The sequence below is a fragment of the Chelonia mydas genome, chromosome 13, assembly GCF_015237465.2.
Source record: "Chelonia mydas isolate rCheMyd1 chromosome 13, rCheMyd1.pri.v2, whole genome shotgun sequence".
Classification (NCBI taxonomy): domain Eukaryota; kingdom Metazoa; phylum Chordata; order Testudines; family Cheloniidae; genus Chelonia; species Chelonia mydas.
The window spans coordinates 38,403,166-38,417,035 of record NC_051253.2 but is presented as its reverse complement, the minus strand read 5'-3'; the positions used below and the strand labels follow the sequence as shown (position 1 = coordinate 38,417,035).

Below are 13,870 nucleotides of genomic sequence, written 5' to 3'. Positions count from 1 at the left end.
CTTAACACCCGATATCATACGTGTAATGATCCAGCCATGACAGCCCACTGCAGAGACCCTTGTATCTTCCTGGGAAGCAGCTGGCCCTGGGCACTATCAACGGGGCTGGGCTATATGGACATTGGGTCTGATGGGGAATAGCACCCCAAAGACTTGTAGTCAGTTCTTAACACTGCCACAGGCTCACTGTGGGCAAGTCACTTTCTCTGGGACTTTTAAAAGAGATTTCGGCCCCCAAAATCCTAGTAAATGTCAATGGGGTTAATTATGCTTAACTCCCTTTGTGCTCCTTTGAAAATCCAGCCATACAATATCTGAGCCTCAGTTCCCCCTGGAGTGGGAATACTCCGAGTGGCGTGGGCGGGTAACTTCTCTGGGTGGCTCAGATACTACGGTGGCAGGAGCGCCAGATAGGAACGTAAAAGTTCGGTTACAAGGCTGATGTTGTGCCATCAGAATCGCTTCCATCGCGCCACACGACGAGGTCACAAATGCAGCCTTCCGATGCGAAGACACAGAAAATCGGGGCAGGGGAAGACATACAAGAAACAAGGGGGAACCCTACATTTCTTTCTGTGTCAAAGGTTAACGCACTCAGCGCGGGGAGACATTCTTCTTCTGAAACTTTTTTCTGTAGAAATTGCAGAGTCAGCCACACCGCTTAGCATTTCGTGAGTTTGTCAATTGCGCCAAATGCTTCTTTGGAAAAAGGGAAAACCACCAAAACCTGAAGGCCCCCTCCACCCCCCACTGTGTTTCATTTCAACATCTTTGAACCGAATTATTGACTTTTCAGTCTGAAAGAACTTTATTTAAATAAAATTAAATTAAACATTGAAGCAAATTCAAAAACAATTTAAAAAGTGGTGAAAATTGAAAGAACGAGGAGTCTGGTGGCACTTTAAAGACAAACCCATTGATTTGGGCAGAAGCTTTCGTGGGTAAAAACCCACCCTTCTCCAGATGCATGGCATGAAAATGACAGATCCAGCATTGATACACTGACACATGAAGAGAAGGGAGTCACCTCATGAGGGGAGAGACAGTGCTATATATAAATATATTATCTCGATGCCTGCATCTGTCATTTTCACGCCATGCATCTGGAGAAGGGGGGGGGGGGGTTACCCACGAAAGCTTCTGCCCAAATCAATGGGTTCATCTTTTAAAGTGCTGCCGGACTCCTGGTTGTTTTGTGGGTACAGCCGACACGGCTGCCCCCCCCCCCCACCCCGATACTTGGCAAAATTGAAACAAAACATTTCAGGTTTGTCCAAGGGAAACTTTTTTTTTTTTTACAATGTTTCGCCTCACCAACATTTTTAATTTCCGGTCTGACCCCAAACAAACCATTTGGGGGTTGACTTTTTAAAATGACCAATGACCCAAAACCGTATAATGTTGTGACTTGCCCAGCTCTAGTTTAACTGTGCCCCAGGTGGATGCCAGCCCTTTAACGGTTTGGGGTAGGGCGTGAAATGGTTTTTGCAATGCCGTTTCCCTGAGTGTGAATTATGGAGGAAATAACAAAGTTATTGGTTTTGGTAGTGGGACCAGACTAACAATAAAGGCTAGTAAGTAAGGGGACGTTCATAGCATACATCTTTGTGCAAAATCCATGTACAATGGATGGCTCAGTGGACAGGGAATGGGATATTAGGGCCTTTCGTTTCTAGGGGGTGCTGTTTTCAATTTGCCCCAGATCTGGGATGGGATATGGGGCTTTTCATAGCTAGGGGGGGTCGTTGCAATCCAGTCCCAAGTCAGGGGGGACCGGCTGGCTCAGGAAAGTTGGGGAGTAGAATGGGGGCATTTCAGATGTACATGGTACTGATTCCATCCAGAGGGACCAGTGAGGTCAGGGGATAGGATCTGATTCCTTTTGCTTCTAGGACACTTGTACCAACCCAGCCCAAGGCTGAGGGAATAGCTGGCTTGGAGAGGATGGGCAATCAGATACGACCCTCACACCTCAAGGGCGTGAGCACCAATCTGGCTGAAAGGTTTCTACGCTGGCCTGCATGGAAGAAGTTTGGTCCAAGGTTGCAACTGAACAGACATTCACCTCTGCGTCACCACTAGGGCTGGCCTCCCCGTGGACGGCTCAAGGACTGAATGGTCCCTGGACTTCCCTGTGACGTCTAGGCAAGGCCCTGGCAGTGGAAAGTTGAGGTGTGTTGGCAGGTGGTTTTGTATAGTTTGGACCTGCCCCGTCCGTCCCGCACCCGTCCTGTCAATAAAGGGCCCAGAGATACCAGCAGGCAGCAGCTCCGACGAGCCCTCTGTTCATTTAGGCAGAGAGAACAACAGGAAACGTGGGCGATGGGGCTGCGGTTATAATAGTGCCTATTTACCAAAACAACCTGCAAAGTCTCAGAGCGAGGGGTGAATTCTGTGGGCGGTTACAGGAAATCGGCCTTCGGAGCTAGAACAAAGTCTCCAGTCGCTCCGAGTAAGCTTGAGAAACAAACACACGTCACAGGCGTTGCACTCTGCAAAACCAGCCTCTCATTGTTATCTGCTCAGTCAGCCGTTTGCAAAAGTACCGCACAGTCAGAAAGGGAGTGCAAAAACCACCCCCCCGCCCCTGCTAGCGTTAGTCAAGGGTTTGGGGTACGTAGCACAGAGTCAGGCAAATAATGATTAACTGTAAAACTAATGACGAATCTATCTGGCCTTTCGCCGGCAACAGCTAGCTAGCTGCCCAACCATATCCATTCTTTCCTCATTGAGATCTACCCACTGATCTGCACTCCTCCAATATCCAGCCAACCATCCATCCATCATTTCCTCTGCAGTCTCTCTCCGTCCATCCCTCTGTAAGACCTATCCTTGTCTCCCAATAGTCCAAAACTGAAATCTAGCCATCCATGAGCAGAGACCAGAGAGTGGAGCTGCCACGACACACCGTGACACATTCAGTACAGAATAGGGGTGAGAAAGTGACTTTTCTGGGTATCCCAAACCCATAACGAAGGGAATGCAGAGAAAAACCAGACAACTGAGCCGCCGTCTGGAGGGCCTGACCTTTGGGGAAAGATTAAAGAAACAAATATTCATAGCTTGAAGTGATTATGTCTATAGGACAATTATCAACTAGTATTGGAATAGGTGTAGGGAGGAGAAATTTTTAAATCAAGGTTGCTCCTTTTCTAGAAAGGCATGCGCTAGTGCAAACAGGAATTAGTTCAGTCACCTCTTACGGTCCATGTAATACGGGAGGCCAGACTAGATCAGAACAGGGGTCTTTCCTGGCTTTCTAAGCTATGATTTTGTTCTGCCTTTGCTAGGTTAAAGAAGAGCTGCCTACTGTCAGAATCTCTTCCTTGTGTAGACTGGGGTGAAGTTGCCCCTTGACCAACCTAGTCTATCCAAGAGGAGGTTATCTTAAGTCTCTCGCTACATGGCCTGGTTTTCAGATTTAGATGACGAGGCATGCAAGGACTGTGGTTACTGACCCCCGGCCATGTGATTTTTCTCTTTCACAGATCTTGAAAGATCTAACGCTTCTATCTACCGAGTGAAGTCCCAAAATGGGATCTACTCAGCTTGCCTTATCACGGACTTCTCCCCTGGCAACATCGAAGTTGGGTTCTCAGAGAAATCTCTTACAGAAGTCAATGCCTCCGTTGTGCAGGTGAAAAACCCAGACAGCGGAGAAATGGAAGCAAGCTATGGGACGGTGCTCTTGGTAGACCAGGAGAACACTCGCTGCATTGCTAAACAAGGATGGGAACAGACAACGTGACGGAGAGTGCTGAGGAAGGTAAATGTGCAGGCTGGGAGGTGGTCTCTAGGCTGCAGGCTGGGCTCTGGTCCCAGATCGGTGGTGACCAATGAAATGACCCATTCTCATTGGCATGTGGGAGATATGGATAAGCTGGTGCGGGGACGATGGGTTTTGTAGTAGGGGTCCACAGGCACCGGCGCTAGGCAAGATGCCATTAAATCTCTTTATCAATGACCTGGAAGTAAATATAAAATCGCTGTTCTTAAAATTTGTGGGTGACCCAAAGATTGGCAGAGTGGTAAACAAGGGGGCGGCCAGGGCACCCTGGCTCATGTGGCCAGTCAAGTGAAACGTGCCTTGAGACAGCTGAAGGCAGGGTTCTACACCTAGGAACACAGGCCACCCCCACAGAACAAGGGACTGTATCCCCGAGAGCAGCGACACTGAAAGGGATTATGGAGTCACGGCGGACAAGCAGCCAAAGGACAGTTCCCAGTGCGGCCCTGCAGCGAAAAGGGCTAATGCTATTCTTGGACATGGCAACAAGCGTCCTACTCACCTGAATGCATCCCTTCACAGCCACAGGCCACGGAGCAGCTCCTGGCTAGGCTAGCGTGCCCCTGGTGAAGGTCACTGCAGACCTGTGAGGGTTTCTTTGACAGGTGGCTCAGCCCTCTGGCTGGGTCAGTCTTAGCCTGCCCCTGCTGGGGTCACAACTCCCCAAACTAACCTTCCAAATTCTTTACCAGAAACAAAACCTCCCAGCCTCTCCTGCAGCCAGTCTCTTCCCCAGTTGTCTCAGGCTTCCTACAGCCATTGCCCTCTGGCCTTTCCCCCAGCTGGGCCTTCTTAGTGCTTCCACCTGACTCCTGATACCTCTCAGGTGGGGCTTGTCCTGGAATCAGGGCGGGCTGGGCCCAGCCTGGGCAGCTCAGGGAGCGTGCCACCCTGTATCAGAGGAGTAAACAGCAGAGCGGTGAGTCAGACGGGTGGGGGTAATTTTAACTGTGTACACAGCGTGGGGGAGCCCAGTACTGCATCCAGCTCCAGCTGCCACATTTCAGAAGGGTGTAGAATAGAGCTACAGAAACCATTTGAAAGGCTGGGAAAATCCCTTGCAGTGAGCGACCTGCGGAGCTCAGTCTGTTTATCTGACCAGAAGGGCGAGGTGGCTCGATTCGAGTGCTGCCAAAGGGGGGGGCACGCAGGTCCTGGAGGGCTCCTCCCCCAGCTGCCAAAGGGGGGGCTCGCCGGTCCTGGAGGGCTCCTCCCCCTAGCTGAGAAAGGCACAAGAGGACCCCAGGCCGGAAGCTCAAGCCAGATAAGCTGAGATGAGATTTGAGGCACAGCGTTCTAGCAGCAGGGGTGATTAGCCACTGGGACAAAATCCCCAGGGGCGTGCTGGATTCTCCCGCTCTGGCTATTGTCAGCCCAAGCCTGATGTCCGTCTGGAAGATGCTTTACTCAGACACATGACTGAGATCAATACCGGGGTGGCTGGGTGAAATTCTCTGGCCTGTCTTATGCAGGGGGTCCGACTAGATGATCTAATATTCCTTCTAGCCACAAAATCTGTGACACTCTGAACGTTGGTCTGTGTTTCCACAGCGCCTAGCACGAGGAAGCCCTGTTCTCAGCTGGCCCCTTAGCACAGCCATTGTAAACATGCTAAATAAAAAGACACAGATACTTATGTGAATGTAAATTGTTTTGATTATTTCTATTAATAGCTGATGGGTATTTTTATTTACAGGTGACACATGCAAGATAATGGAGCTGGATGACAATTTTGAGACAGGTACGGATGCAGCGTCCAGGACAAAGCTAGGACTGATAAGAGGAAGCACTTGCATAAGACCATAAGAGCGGCCAGACTGGGTCAGACCAAAGGTCCATCTAGCCCAGTGTCCCGTCCTTTGACAGTGGCCAGTGCCAGGTGCCCCAAAGGGAATGAACAGAACAGGTCATCACCGAGTGATCCATCCCCTGTCGCCCAATCCCAGCTTCTGGCAAACAGAGGTTAGGGACACCACTTCTTTAACCTGTGGAACTCTCTGCTGTATGGAATTGCTGAGGCTAAGAGCTTCATCTGGGACTTTCAAAGTGGGCCGAAGGGAGCTAGAGACTGACTTTCAAAGGGAGTTGGGCACCCAACTTGTGAAAATCCCAGCCTCTGTGAACAGGGTCAGCTAGTCTCTGGTAGGGTCAATGTCATCCCATTCCTTGTAGCTTCCAGCTGCATCGAACCCCCGAGTAAGAGTCAGGAGTGAGGCAGATGTCAGAATCCATAGTGTGTGTGTGTCTGATCTTTTGTGACCTTTGCTTTCCTGTTGTCTTACAGACAATCAGCTAAACCTCCTGTCATTCACGCTGCTGGGCCTGAGAATCGTTTTTGTGAAAGGAGTGGCACTTAACCTGCTCCTGACCTTCTGGCTGTGGAAAAGCTAAAGTGAGTGGGATGGGGAAGGCTATGGGGATCTGTGTAATCCAGCCAGCCAGTCTTCCTTCACCCTCAAATCTCTTTCTCTATCCATCCTTTCCTCAGCAGCATCTATCTGTGTAGCTCTCTAGCCGTCTTCCCCTCCAGAGTATCTTTCTCTCTGTCCAATCCATCTGTCCATCCTTCTCTCCATGGTATCTCTCTTCCTATCATCTGTCTATCCTGGCTTCATAATCTCTATTATCTATCAATCCATTCTTCTCAATATCTGTCATCTATCTACCTATTACCTTCTATCCTTCGTTTGCCCTTGTATTATCTACCTAAGGGTCCCTCTTTTCTATCACTCCTTCCTTCCCAGGATCTGTTTATTCATCTCCACCCAACATTTTCCCTTCCCACTATCTATCCATTACCATACTCACCTATCTATACCCACACACGCCTCTCTGTCCATCCAACCCCATAAACAGCTGTCTATCCATCATACCCACTATCCACACCTCTGTCAATCCATCTTTCCTTGCCAGTAGCTATCCATCTGGATATCCATCTCTCTCTTTCTGTTTTATCTTTCCATTCCTAGTTGTCTACCCAGCACAATGAAATCCTTCAACCTGGCTGGGGTCTCCAGACCTGACTGCGCTGTAAACGATAAACGGACACTCTCCTTCTGCTCTCTCATTACAGGAGTGGAAGGAAAGAGGACAGATCTGGAGTGATGGAATCTGGAGTGATGGGAATTCCTCAGAGACCTGGTGTCATCTCTTCACCTTCCCATGCATCAGGAAATATAATGAAATGAATGGTCCCCATATCACCTCTGTATATAGGCCTGATGTATAATGATCTGACGTGCTTTCACTTAGCAAGTTTTAGAAGGATCTCACCTACCTAGCCTGGTTTTTCCATGACTCTCCTCCCTTTCACCCTCCACAGATTGACACATTTATCCTCACAAGCTCCCAGTGTGGGGAAAGGAATTGCTATTAACTAGAGCTGGTCAACAAATGTGCGTGAAAACATTTTTCGATGGAAAACTGGGTTTCAATTTTTTTGGCAGAAAGTCCCCATTTTCCTAGAAAAAAACTTCAAATTTTCATCAGAAACTGAAAATGTTTGGCTAAAAACTGAATATTTTTCAGTCTGGTTTTTTTACAGTTTTTGGCTACAAGATTTTTCAGCTTTTGTCTGAAAATTTTCAGTTTTCAGTTGTCAAACACCAAAACCAACTTTTTTAAACAATTTTTTTCCAGTGCAAATTTCAACAAAAGTGAATATTTTTTTAGTCTTCATTGAAATTTTCTGCAGAACAAACCAGCTTTACCATTAACCCTATTTTGAAAAGGGGAAATTGAAGCACAGAGACACTGAGGCTGAGATTTTCAAAGCCTAAGGGCTTTGGGCACCTGTTTCCCTTTGAAATCAGTGGGAATTGTGCATTAAAATCCCCTAGGTTGAATTTTACACTCTCTGCCACACACTGGGATTTTCAAAGGTGCCTCGCAGAATGAGGCACCCATCTCCACTTGAAATTCAATAGCATTTAGGCAGCTAGTTCCTTTGAAAATCCAGCCAACACATTTCTGATCGTAGTGGGTTCTTTAAGTTGACGCTAGACAAATTCAGCCTGGCAATAAAGTGCACATTAACAGTGAGGGTAATTAACAATTGGACTGTCTTAACTAGGCGTGTGTGGATTTCCCCTCGCTTGTGCTCTTTACATCAAGACAGGATGTCTTTCCAAAAGGCCCGCTGTAGTTCACCTAGACGTTATGGGCTCAAAGCAGGGATCAGCGGGCAAAACTCTCTGGCTTGTGTTATAGGCAGGAAGTTGGGCTAGACCAGAATGGTCCCATCTGGCCTCTGTGACTTGAAGAAACTTGTACACATGACCCCATGTGTCTCTAACCGTCCCTGCTCTGCAGAATTTGAGGCCAGATCTCCGGGTGGTAGAATTCTTCCAGCAATTCTGGAAGAGCTGCTTTAGCCAAGCACCAGATGTGCTTGAGTCACATGCAGGTTCTGGGCCCATTGCAGGGGAGATGTAATAGCCAGGAAGTCGGACTAGTCTTTCCTGCCATAAACGCTATGAATTTATACCAGCTCTGGCCTGAACCTAGCTTTTATGTTTCAAATCTGCATTTATACCGACCTTTAGCTCTGTTAACCTGATCTCCCTATTTTCAGCCTTTCTAAATTGTGATATTTGCTCATGTTTATGCTTTGGAAAAGATTTTATCTTTTTTTTTTTTTCATTTCCTGCCGAGCTTCTTTGTATCGCATTGAGGAGATGATAATGTACTCCCATTTCCTTTCTGGTCCGCCCTGGGCTGCTATTAAAGAACTTGGCTGACCGTGAGAACTCTTGCTGGTTTGTGTGTCTAGCCCTGGGGGATTTATTCGGACCACCAGCTGGGGAAATACAGGAAGGAATTCCACCTAATGGACAATGCGTGGGCTTGGGTGAGACGATGGTTGATTTTTCTCCCCAGCATCCAGTGTTGGCCGTTATTGGGAATGGGACAAAAGGCCTCTCCCCGGTGCAGGATGGGGGGTCAGGGAATGGGGTATTGGAGTTCTCCCCTCGAGCCAGTTCCAATCCGTCCCCACGGCTGCGGGACTTGCTGGCTCAGAGGGGTGAGGAATGGGATTTGGGGTCTTTCCCCTCTAAGGGGCACTGGCTGAAAATATCAGCCAAAGCAAATGGCCCACATTGAAACGACAGCTCAGGACTAGAACCCAGGTCTTCCGGGGCCTGACCTAGTGACTAGCCACACTGCCTCTCCAGCAAGAGATGCAGGACACGCCAGCGTGAGGCGGCTCAGCTGGTTTCCAGCTGCTGTCAGGAATGGTCCCGAGGATGTCACACGGGACGGCTCATAGCTAGCCTCTGCCCAACCATCCTCTTCATCTCCGCTCCACCACGGGCCACGGGGAGAACAGGGTTCCCTGCCCTCCTGTCAGCATGCTCATAACTCCTGCAGCTCTGCACTCAGACGCTGACTCGCATCCGTTCTCATGCTTCAGGGCTGCAGCCCGTTGCTGGCTGAGACACGATTGGCCAGATGTATTCCGGATTCCCCCCCGCTCCTCTGAGCATCGGGAATTGGCCCCAGCTGGCGATGGGACACCAGGCAGGGCTGGCTAGGGCGCTGCCGTGGTACAGAGAATCAATCCTCTCTCTAGATGCTGGGCTGGTGCATCTTGTTCACGTGATCAGGATCACTAGATTTGGGGTCAGGAAGGAATTTGCCGTGGGTCAGATTGACCAGGGGGGAGTTTGCCTTCCTCTGCAGCATGGGGCACCGGATTCACCTGAGCATCACTCACCTAAACAATTCCCCGCCATGTAGGGGACTGTGTCATACAGGGGGTCAGACTAGAAGCTCTAATGCTCCCATCTGGCCTGAAATCCCATGAAATCAACAAAACAGCCCTTCTCTCTAGGCAAATCACAGACCCCCGTCACCCTAGGATCCGAGCCGCGCCCAGCTCTTGAGGGATTCTACAAGGCCACCTGTAACCCTGCATGCAATTCAGTCACCCATGCTCAAGCCAGCTTCATGCAAAACGGGCCAGGTGCGGTGAAGGGCGAGTGGGATGATCAGGGGAATGGAGAGCAGCTCATAGGAGAGGGGGTGGACAGAGCGCTCACTGTAAATATACCGGGGGGCGAGGAACACTGAGCAGGGAGCTATTGCAGCAGCTGGAGGACAATGTAGGCCAAAGAACAAATGGGTATAAACTGGCCATGAACAAATTAGAAGGTCTCTAACCCTCAGAGGAGGCAGGGTCTGAAACAGCCTCCCAGCGGGAGCCAGTGGAGGACAGACGCCCAACGAGGTTTAGGATGGAGTTTGGTACGTTTATGAACAGGATGGACTGCGCCAGCAGGGTATGGGACTCAACAGCCCGGGAGGCGCCTTCCAGCCCTGTGTCCGATCGTTAGAGCCCTACCAAATTCACAGTCCATTTTGGTCAATTTCATGGTCATTGGATTTTAAAAATAGTGAATGTCATGATTTCAGCTCTTTATCTAGTATCGGGGGGAGCCGGGTCAGTCTGTATCCACAAACACAACGAGGAGTCCGGTGGCACCTTAAGGCTAACGGATTGATTTGGCCATAAGCTTCTGTGGGTAAAAAACCCCACTTCTTCAGACGCATGGCTCTTTATCTGCAATTTCACGGTGTTGTAATTGTCGTGGCCCTGAACCAAAAAGGAGTTGTGTGTGTGTGTGGGGGGGGGGGTGTCACAAAGTGATTGTAGAGGGGGTTGTGGTCCTGGCCATCCTGACTCCTGGCGGTGGTGCTGGCTTCAGAGCTGGGTGGCCGGAGCGCGGTGGCTGCTGGCCGGGATCTCAGCTCGGAAGGCAGAGCCCCACCAGCAGCAGGGAAGAGTAGGGTGGCCTGGGGGGGGATTGTCACTCTCACGTCTGCGCTGCTGCTGACCGGGCGCCGCCTTCGGTGCTGGGCCCTTGGCCAGCAGCCGCCGCTCTCTGGCCACCCAGCTCGGAAGGCAACAGTGCAGAAATCAGGGTGGCAATACTGCGGCCTCCCTGGAATAACCTGGTGACCCCCCCGCAACTCCTTTTTGGGCCAGAACCACCAATTTGAGAAATGCTGGTCTCTCCCGTGAAATCTGAATAGTAGGGGGTAAAAGCAGACAAAAGACCAGATTTCATGGTTTTTCATGGCCGTGAATTTGGAGCGGCCCTACCTATCATTCATGCTCATGGCCTGTGAGGCCGGGAAGGATCATGACACCCTCATCACAGGTGGGAAACCGAGGCACAGAGCTATTAAGTGACGAGTTGGTGGGGGGACGGTCACCCAGGGAGTCTGAGCACAGCTGGAAATTGAACCCACGTGAAACAATAACTTCCAATGAGAGAGTCCCACCGCTCAATCAACTGAGTTGATCACAGGGAAGGTGAAGAGGTGAACAGGGAGATTTCCGATAGCACAGGGCTCTCTAACCTGGCACACAAATGCAAAATGGGATCCTATGGCTGGAAAGTGGAGCTAGACACTAAGGGGCAGATTGCTAACGCCATGGGTAAGTAAACACTGGAGCAAAGCCCCCGGGGATGTGGTGGATTCTCTCTCAGTTGGGGTCATTAAGGCTAGGATTCCAAAGAACCCGAGGGGAGTTGGGCTCCGAAGCTGGATTTTCCATTGCACAGGGAATTCTGTGAGTTTGAACTTCTTCCCCAGCCTGAAACCAACCAATTTTTTAAAAATTTCTCACAAAATGAAATTCAGGAAAAAAAAAAAAAAAGGTCATTCTGGATGAATCCAAACATCTCCCTTTGATACCACCAAGATATTTTGTTCTGATTTTGACCTATTAAAACACGTTATAATTTTTTTATATATATATAAAAACAAAAACTCCAAATGCCCCATTCCACAATGGGTGGATTTGACACGGTCGAAACGCTCGGACTCATCCCGCTCGACGTTTCCCCCAACTTTTTGACTTTGCCGAAAAATGGCATTTTTTCATCCTAAACTGATTGGATGAGACCATTCTGAGTGGCTCTATTAGGCACGCAACATCCAGCTGCCCCTTTGGAAATCCCAGTCTGCATCGAGATTGGCTGGCTCTTCCCAAAAGATTCGCTCAATCGCGAGTGATCGGGCGAGACACTGGACTCACCAGGGGAGACCACCAGGGCCTGTGTTTTTACCAGAGGTCACATGAGATGATCTCATGGTCCCTGTTGTCCTAAAACACATGAGATGCCAAGAAGTTAGTGAGTTTGCTTCATAGACCCTTTTAGACTTTGAGGTTTCCTCCCCCTGCCCCACTTTGGTTTGTTGTATATGTCAACAACAAGTCCCCCCCGCGCAGCTGGGAGGCAGGAAATAACAAGTAGGACAGGAAGTGGAAAATGACTCAGAACCCAGGTGGGGGTGAGGTTAAGGACACGTCAACATTTCCATGACAACACGGCCACCCAGAGATCTGGGTCACCTTTGAAGCTCTCCCCTCCCGTGCAAACCACTTCCTCTGGAAAGAGGAGTTAAAAATATGAACATGGCAGAGAGGGGCACGTGGCGGGGTGAGGGGGGTGCACGTGGCAGGGGGGAGGGGGGCACGTGGCGGGGGGAGGGGGGCACGTGGCGGGGCAGCCGTTAGACCACCAGCCAGGGCAGAAAGGAGACGCTGCCCACAGAGCACGCGGCCCCCGACCGCACCCGGGGGTGTGTGGAAAGAACAACCTATGTATAGAGTCACACAAGGGGAACGGAAATTACCCTGAGGGGGGAGGGGAGCTCTCCATAGAGACCCTGCCCCTCCCCCTTTCATTCAAGGAGGGGAGGTCCCCTTTGGGATACATCCCTTTCACCCACTACCAACCGATGTACCCCCCTCTATACCCCCTACCCTCCTCTGCACCCCTTTGTACAGGGCAGAGTCCCCCTGGGGATAACTCCTTACCCACCTCTGCACCCCTTTATACAGATCAGGGTTCCCTGAGGGATAACCCCCTACCCTCCTCTGCACTCCTTTATTCAGAGCAGGGTCCCCCCGGGGATAACCCCTTACCCTCCTTTGCACTCCTTTATACAGAGCAGGGTCCCCCCGGGATAACCCCCTACCCTCCTCTGCACCCCTTTATACAGGGTAGGGTCCCCCTGGGAATAACCCCCTACCCTCCTCTGCACCCCTTTGTACAGGGAAGGGTCCCCCGGGGATAACTCCTTACCCACCTCTGCACCCCTTTATACAGGGTAGGGTCCCCCTGGGAATAACCCCCTACCCCCCTCTGCACCCTTTTATACAGAGCAGGGTCCCCCCAGGGATAACCCCCTCCCCCCTCAGCAATCCTTTATGCAGGGCAGGGTCCCCCCTGGGGATAATCCCCTACCCACCTCTGCACCCCTTTGTACAGGGCAGGGTCCCCATGGAAGGATGGGCCCCGTCATCTGCTACCTTCCTCCTGCATCATCTTTGCACAGGGAGCTGGAATTCCCCTTGGAAATACACCCCTGGGTAAGATTGCCGCTGCCCCCCTCTTCCCACATAGGGACCAAGGCTCGGGGTCTCTCTGGGACTGTTGCAGCTAATGCAGAGCCAGGACTCAGCCCCTGGGACCTTGGGGCACCTGGGGAAGTGAGAGAAGATGAAAAGGGGGGAAATTAAAAGGAATGAAATATAAGGAGGAAAAAATGTCAGCCTGTGTGCAGTTCATAAAGTCAGCCACCAGAGGGCAGCAGCATCTGCAGAAACTGCAAGAAAGAAAGAAAGAAAGAAAGAAAGAAAGAAAGGAAGGAAGGAAGGAAGGAAAAGAAAGGAAAAGGAAGGATTGTGAGTCACAAAGGGATTTAAAGAAAAATATTCTCAGGTAATTTGGGACCATTAGTGGAAAATCTTTCACCACCAGGGGGAGAAAATGTAGCCTTTTAAATCCAAGGTACTGGTGAAGTTGTGAAAACCCACCAGATGGCACTCATGTCTTGTCAATAGGAACAGACACCCCAGAGGGGGAGGCCCTGTGCCCCGTTCCTTGCCCTCCTGAGTCAGCCAGTCCCCCCTGCCCCGGGCCGAGATGGGCACAAGGGATGTAGAGGAACTGACACACCAGGTTGGCCAGGTGCATTGGTCTGCCCTGGTGTGGCAGGGCTTGGGGCAGAGACCCGGGAGTGGATGGATGGGGTGCTCAGCAATCCGGGCAGGCACCAGCTCTC

At 50.5% G+C, this 13,870-nt stretch overlaps 1 long non-coding RNA gene across 50 annotated transcripts in view; it reads left to right on the top strand.

Moving 5' to 3' along the window:
* The window catches only part of LOC119567900, a 111,373-nt gene extending 102,841 nt beyond the window's left edge, over window positions 1-8,532 (top strand). For 49 of the 50 annotated variants that reach the window (XR_005227823.2, XR_006285577.1, XR_006285557.1 and 46 more), the window contains 4 exons: window positions 3,489-3,766; window positions 5,484-5,528; window positions 6,072-6,179; window positions 6,861-8,532. This is a non-coding gene — a long non-coding RNA (uncharacterized LOC119567900). Of the gene's footprint in view, window positions 1-1,302; window positions 2,173-3,488; window positions 3,767-5,483; window positions 5,529-6,071; window positions 6,180-6,860 lie in introns of those variants that run through there. The other variant, XR_006285536.1, reaches the window with a different exon arrangement.
* Window positions 8,533-13,870: the final 5,338 nt, after the last annotated feature.